At 40.0% G+C, this 7337-nt stretch overlaps 1 protein-coding gene across 1 annotated transcript in view; it reads right to left on the bottom strand.

The window, feature by feature from the left end:
* Nucleotides 1–7337, bottom strand: part of LOC118333752 (ecto-NOX disulfide-thiol exchanger 2-like) — a 162163-nt gene that overhangs the window by 145831 nt on the left and 8995 nt on the right. Inside the window, exon 2 of the mRNA XM_035669531.1 lies at nt 4419–4514. The gene's annotated coding sequence lies outside the window, so the exon portion shown is untranslated. The remainder of the gene's footprint in view (nt 1–4418; nt 4515–7337) is intronic.

Genomic DNA, 7337 nt, shown 5'->3' with positions numbered 1-7337 from the left:
TTATTTTCATTATTGATTAATTCATGTATTTTGTAGCTTAATTGATTAATTGTTTAGTCAATAAAATGTCAGAAAATTGTTTTAAAAAATGATGTTTTAAATATTCAATTGGCAATGATATTAAAAAGAGGAAGCAGAAGCAGCAAATTCTGACATTTGAGAAGCAGGAAAAGCTCAGCCTTAAACCCTTTAATGTAATATGTACTCTGAGTCAAAGACCAACATATCAATGCATGAAGATACAATGCATGATTAACTAATCAAAGTAAAGACAATTAATATAAAATACAATTTGGGATTATCAAAATACATTTTTGATTATCCTAACTTGTAGCCATGTTACTGAAATTCACTGTATGTTGCACCTCTTGAGAACCTTTAATGTAGTCAGTGAGGCTGCAAATTCAAGACGAAAAAGGGAGCTGTTGTTCCCTTTGGACAGAAAATAGGTGTTATTCTGTGAAAAAAAAGAAAAAAAAAAAAAAAATCAGCTTTCGGAGCTATAACTATTACTATTACTCCCCCTACACACCTTAACGCATGCTTTCACCCTCTTACTAAAGAGTATTAAAGTGTAGACCTTGCAAAACAGACAGGAGATGGAAAACAGCTTTTGAAAAAAATAACACACCTAGCACTCAACAGAAAATGGCTCCATCAGTATGTTAAATTGGAAATTGACAGAGATTTGTCCTGGTCTGTAAAATGTCTGCACTAGTAACTGAATAACAGGTAATATCCTCTCTGTTGCAGACAGACAGTAGTATCTGGGTTGCTCTCAAATGTCAAATAGCTGTTCTCAGTAATAACCGCTAAGAGGTTGACGAACATTCTTCAGTCAAGCATCTCTGCTACCGCGGTCGTGTGTGTGCGGTCAAGTTTGCTGAGAGCAGCGTGCTCCACTCAGCAAAAATCTAAGACAACAGCATCAGTCTTTTGAATATGATTCAGATGAAAAAGAACAGAAAAGGCTCTAATCGCATCTTACAGCTGGCTCTAGTGGGTGCTTTTAGAGACAGGATGACCAGAAACTCAAAATATCTTGCAGTGACAAAAGGATTCATGCTGTGACGCAAAACTGTCAGCTAGCAGGATGAAGAAAGTTCCTGCTCTAATCCAACATTTCACTTTGAAAGTTTTTCCCACAAACTGCAGTGATGGACATTCATCTGCGCCCAGTTAAAAACGGGAGCTTTGACCCATTTGCTTCCATCACGTAGGGTATTAAACTAGGACATTGAGTATCACATGGAAATCTAGAATGTGTAAAATTAGAATGAGGGCTTAATCAGCAACCAGCTACTATTGGAGTTCAGGATCCCAATTTCTTTACATATGGAAACATAAATCATTTTGAATTTGTGGTTAAGGCAGAGTGAGCAATACTGGAAATAATTAGCTTGGCTGAAAAGCTAGAGAAACTTTAAAAATATTGTTTGTCCCTCTCGATTCTGAAGGCATGACTGACTCCAGAACAAGAGACTGAGAAACCTGAGCTTATTCTGCTGTTTGATCAATTTTTCAGCCTGGGCGGGGGTACAGGAGAGAAACGGCAGAACAAAAACAAGTGCAATTGGTAATTGGACAAATTGACATAATATTAAATAAAGTCATCAAATTTAATACTTGGTTGCAAATCCTTTGCAGTCATTGACTGAAGTTTGGAACTCACGTGGACTGTATAATAAAAAATGGACGTAGTTTCCCTGACGTGACCCACAGGTTTCTGAAGTGCCGCTTGGAAGCGAAACAGGCAAAGACGTGGAGCTTTGGTGGAGCTGAGGCACACTGAATGAAGCCTGGCTGTGACCCACCTGTCACTCAAAGCAGCCATGCTCTTAATTATACATAACTTTAAGTAGTGATATCCTTTTAACAGGTGAATTGTATAAAAATTAACCTCTTGTACAGTTGTCATGAACGTGGAATTCAGCTATAGAGACTTAAACAGTTTCTTGTACCAGGCTGTGGACATGTTTAAAGCTGTAAAGTTGAGCCTTTTAATATGGGGCCTTGAGATTGACTCACTTCTGTAGCTCAAGTGGCCATTCGAGAGAGTCTTTGGTTGGCTTTGGCAGTCTGTTTTGGGTTAGTGTCCTGCCGTCCAATTAGATTTAAGGCACCGGGTTGCTCTGTACACCTCAGAGTACATCCTGCCATAACCCTCGCCTCCACTTCTTGGCAAACTGTAACCTGGCTTTTTGGTTCTTCAGTTTTATAAGAGGTTTGCATCTTGTGGTAAACCCTCTGCAGTTATTAAGGTGAAGTCTTTTCCTTATCCTGTTTTCTCGACACAGATATGCCTACCTCTTGGAGAGTCTTCTTGATGTGGCTGACAGTTGAAAAGGGGTTTTTCTTCAGGAGGGAAAGGATTCTTCTGTCATCCACTGCAGTAGTCTACCAGGCCATTTTTTGTATTGCTCAGATCCTCAGTGTGTTCTGTGTTTCTGCTATTTCTTTTGAATGTTGGTGTCTGATTTTTCAGCAACCAAACTGACTTTGGTCATTTGTTCCTCATCTTGACTGATAGCAACAACAGATTCAAAATGAAAGTTCCACACTTAGACCTTTTATCAGCTAATCTGTGCATGAACTAACAGTGGAATAGCATACACCTGTCCTAGGAACAGCTGCACATATGTCAAATTACATTTTGTCCCTAGAAAGGGATGACAAATATAAATGTCTGAAATTCCTACACCTTCATCCCAATTTGGATGTAAATACCCTGAAATTAAAGCTGAAAATCGGCACTTAAAGCACATACTAATTGTTTCATTTCAAATCCATTGTGGCGGTGTACAGAGCCAAAATAACAAAATGGTGTCCCTGTCCAAATACTTATTGAGCTGACTGTAATTACGACTTACTATGAGCCAAGACACCATTCACACTACAGCTAATTGTCACTCCTCATTTTGGTGCTTAATACTGTCAAGTTCCCACTCGGCACAATTACGAACGAGAGAAACAACTCATACTAATGAGTCCTGCTTGAAACAGGTAGCAACAAGCATTGTTGACTCTAGCTCCTCTGCAAATGAGCATGATTGTGTGTTTTGGACGAGAACATGAGGTTGAGAATTGGCATCCGACGCGCGGTCATTAACTGTGTGATGCTGCCAAAATGTTTTCCTTTCAAAACTCCGGTTGGTTTGGTAGATCACGGTCAGACACAGAGACAAAATGTTCTGAACTTTACAGAGTGATTATGTATTTATAGAGTGCAAATGCAAATACAATCCATATGGACTCCTCTGCATGTGCCACAACTGGAACACCAATGCACACCACGTGGATATTGTTGGGATAAAACTGCTGTATTCTAAAATTGCAAATAGGACTACACTAGAAAGCAATAGTCTGTTCAGTTCCAACTTAATTGAAATGGTCATTTAAATGTCAAATCCGTCGGCTCAGTGTAGATTGCTGTTCTGCCATAAAGACCATGTATTTTTTTTTTAATTAGGTTATAATTTTAAGAGATGTTATGGTGATATTCCTTCAGTTCCTAAATTAAAATAAAGGTTAAATAATTGTGCCATAAAGAGAAAAATAAACTGCAGCATGTTTAAATAAGTAGGGCTCTAATTTGTGCATGTGCCCAACTGCAGGCACAAAATCTACATAGGGAAAAGTATTTGACATGCAGACCACATCTCCAGTAGTTAGTAGTTCTTAGGCAACAGGCAATTAGAGGAGATACCGCCGCTGTTATCTGCTGCTGAATCTGAAGGCAGATTCCAGTATTAATAGCCGAGAGAGAAGCAGCACCTGAGCCTCTGGGACAACAAAGAACAGTAGCTATTGTGCAAGCAAAACACTTTAAGCACTGTTTTACCCCTTTGTACTACTCTCTAGCAAAGGACATTTCGACTTCCAATGAACCGTTTCAAATCTTTTACAAATCATAAAGACATCAAACTATAACTGTGTGACAGCTGTTTGTGTAGGCTAACGACAAGTTCCAGGTACAAGTGCCACATTTGAAGAATAACCAAAAAGCAGGCAACAAAAGCTTACACAGCAGAATGATACTCAAGGAAATTTAAAAGGACAAGGACAATTTGAAGTGATCATTCAACCCATGCAGGATTTGGGAAGAATTTTTTTTCTCCACAAATGGTTTCCTGCTAAAGTTATAAGGCTAATCAGAGAGGTGTAAAATTTGGAAATAATTATTGGACTTTGTCGAGGAAGAGCAACCGTAGAGAAAAGCAAGGGGAGAGAGAAATACTGAAAATGTGTTAATTAATAAATAGTTAAATTGAGCAAAACTGAACATTTTAATTATCACCATCGCCTCAGAGACATGCTGTTAAAACGTCACGGGTTGAAGGAAAAAGGCACTACATGAGGCAGCTGCGGATCACTCTCTCATTGAACCGGGTGGACCTTGCATGCCATTGGGGTCGTACCTGTATTGTTGCAGTCATAGAACTGATCCTCTCAAGCACCATGCCACCTCACTCTGGAAAACGCCACGCTGCAGTGGCTTGGCTTCATCTTTGAGCCTGCAGAACACAAACGTAGAAAATGAAACCCACACTGCTAAAAAAACAAACAAAAAAAAAACCTGAATAAGGCAGCTTTAGAGCTATGGTACTCCAGCACTCACCATTAAGTCCATTTTGATACAGCACATTTCTGTTGTGGATGCTAAAGCGTAGCCTAAGGCAGCTTTCACACTGACAATAGCACTGCAAAGAAAGCTTCTCCAATCATTTCAATGAGACCATTGGTTTGCCTCAGCAGCGGATCCTGTCGCAGAGGGATCATCAAAAAATCTGGTTCTGTCCTTTTTTTTTTTGTTAGGTCATCAAAGGGGTAGTGCGGTTTTTCTGAAATGGGTTTGTATGAGGTACTTAATCATTGTCAGTGTATTATCTACAGTACATGGTGGTGAGCACGCCCCCAGTTTGGAGATGCATCCAGTACTAGTATGATACAGCGACTGTGGATAAGCACCTCATACAACTCCACTTCAATAAATCCAAACTTACCCTTTAAGCAAAACCAGGCTGTGTTGGCCAATCAAATACACGAAAGCACACACGAGGTATAACACCTTGTAGCATTGTAGTAATTTGCTGCCTACCTGGGAAGCATTGAGATAGAGGAGAAAGTTATTACTGGCGTGATTAACTTTCCAAAGCTGTACAATCAAACCTCAGAGGAGTACAAGGACATAAACTGCTGTCTTGGCATTTTACGCCTTCATCCTGGCCTTATTCATTTGTTATTTCATCTTCTTTACCTGCACCCCGTGGCAAAATGCCCACACTTTTACAACCCTTTGCATTGTTTTTCTATGGCGCTATTGTCGGTGCGAAGGCCTCTAATGCAGCACTGAATGCCGAAATGATGAGCCGACAATGTTGCTGTAATCCCAGAACATTTGAGTGAAGAAGAAAAACTCAAAGGAAGCCTACCACAGCAGAGTACCGCACCGAGGATTGTCCTAAGATAAGCAAAATACGAATCGCACACCCCGAAGAAAAATTACAATCCAGGATGCTCACTAATTAGAGCCAAATAATGAATACAACACGGCTCTATAGGCTACTAAAATAGAGTTATTTATTGCAGCACAAGAGTGGGAGAACAAACTGCTATACACCCGACAGGAAGTGAATCCTTTCAGGGGATTAAAAACAGTGCAATGTATTGTTCATCTTCCTCCTTGGTGCCCCATTACAGGGGATACATCTCCAAAGAACGAAGGCGTCAGTTGATGTGTTTTGTATAATCACACAATAACAATCTCACACACATATAAAGTGCTTCTTCAGACGTGGATCAAATTCTTACGGGCTGTTAAGACTACATGATGTGTTCATGAAGGGACCCCCAGCCCGTATGCAAATAGAATGAGGGGATGAATAGGTGCACTTGTTTCGCTGAGAGAAACTACACTGTGGTGCTCTTTTTTATATCTCAGCTGATAAAAGACGTAGCTTGACAATCGGACTGAATTGCCATTTTGTTTCACTTTGTTCTTTTAGCCTTATTTAGCCCATGTTTTTCTTTGTTTTGCCCTAACCAATCAGTAGTGGCTGTCGTGCGGTTGCTAACAGTTGATTTAACATTTCTCAAGTAGGTTAAATTTGTATGTATATGTTTAAAAAATATTATTATTAGAAACATGGCCTGAAAATAACTTGTCAAGCCAACTACCTGGTTAATCCCGCCTACTAAGATGTGATTGGTTGAAACAACAGTCAGCAATGAGCACACATGACCTGTCTGAATTGCTGAATGTATCGCAGTTGTGGGCAGCAGATCAGAGGTCTGGAGCAGTGCTTCTCAACTTTTCAGAGACACATCACCCCAGAACGATCAGATTGGTGTTCACCCCCACCCTCCCACCACTGTCTGCCACCAACTGTTCGGGGATTACTATAATATCACACATGAATGCTACCAAACTCACACAGGAGAACTACTGCTTTGCCAGCAGACAGAACATACATTCACAGTCAACAGTTAAAATGTCTGCTTTAGGTCTAAATAGAAATATATTCTCATTTTACTGAGGTAACTGAACCTGTTAACATGTATAAAAACAGGTTATATATCCTATAGTAGAGTGTTTTTGAGTTCTTGTCCTGCACTGGGAGCTGCTTCCTGTCTGTCAATCCAAAATATCTTATTTTAATTTATTCTGCACAACCATTTGACAGCCCCCAGAAATTAACTTGTGACCCCCCAAATGAGAACTACTGGTCTAAAGCGAGGCTAATGGAGATTATTGCAAAATTCACTTGGTGATTTTACACACTAGATATTACAGGGCTTTGTCAAAAAACAGTCTGATCATAATATGATGACTCTGCCCCTAGCCAAGCATCTGACTGCATCCATGCCCACTCACACCCTACTCAACTCCTCAACATCCGGCTCACCCTAGCAAAGAAACCATTAACAGTAATGAGAATCGATGGGGGTGTTAAAAGTATTGGCAGCCTAGCCCAGGAGCTGCTCTCTGTGCCGTCTTTATTAGTCGAGAAAAAGAGTGCTGTTCTCTAGCCTGCCTTCTAAATAGGAGGTGGATTGATCAGAAGGGCAGGCCGGCTGAATCCAGCCCTTTAATTGTCTGTGTCACTCCTCGTTCTCATTCCAACAGCTGTCAGTCGTCTCCCAGGTAAACCAAGGCCACCATCACACATGGTAGTTCACACTGAGGCAGAGGTTAAGGCTCAGACAGAATACAGCTTACATAAGAGGCAGGAGGTTTTAAAATCAAAATGAATTTTGCATTATATTCAGCTTATTTATATATATATATATATATATATATATATATATATATATATGTATTCACAAATTCGCCTCAC

The sequence above is a fragment of the Morone saxatilis genome, unplaced genomic scaffold (assembly GCF_004916995.1).
Source record: "Morone saxatilis isolate NCDOM2014 unplaced genomic scaffold, NCSU_SB_2.0 Contig22, whole genome shotgun sequence".
Taxonomy (NCBI): Eukaryota; Metazoa; Chordata; class Actinopteri; family Moronidae; genus Morone; species Morone saxatilis.
The sequence above is the reverse complement of the archived record's forward strand: the minus strand, read 5'-3'. Positions and strand labels throughout refer to the sequence as shown.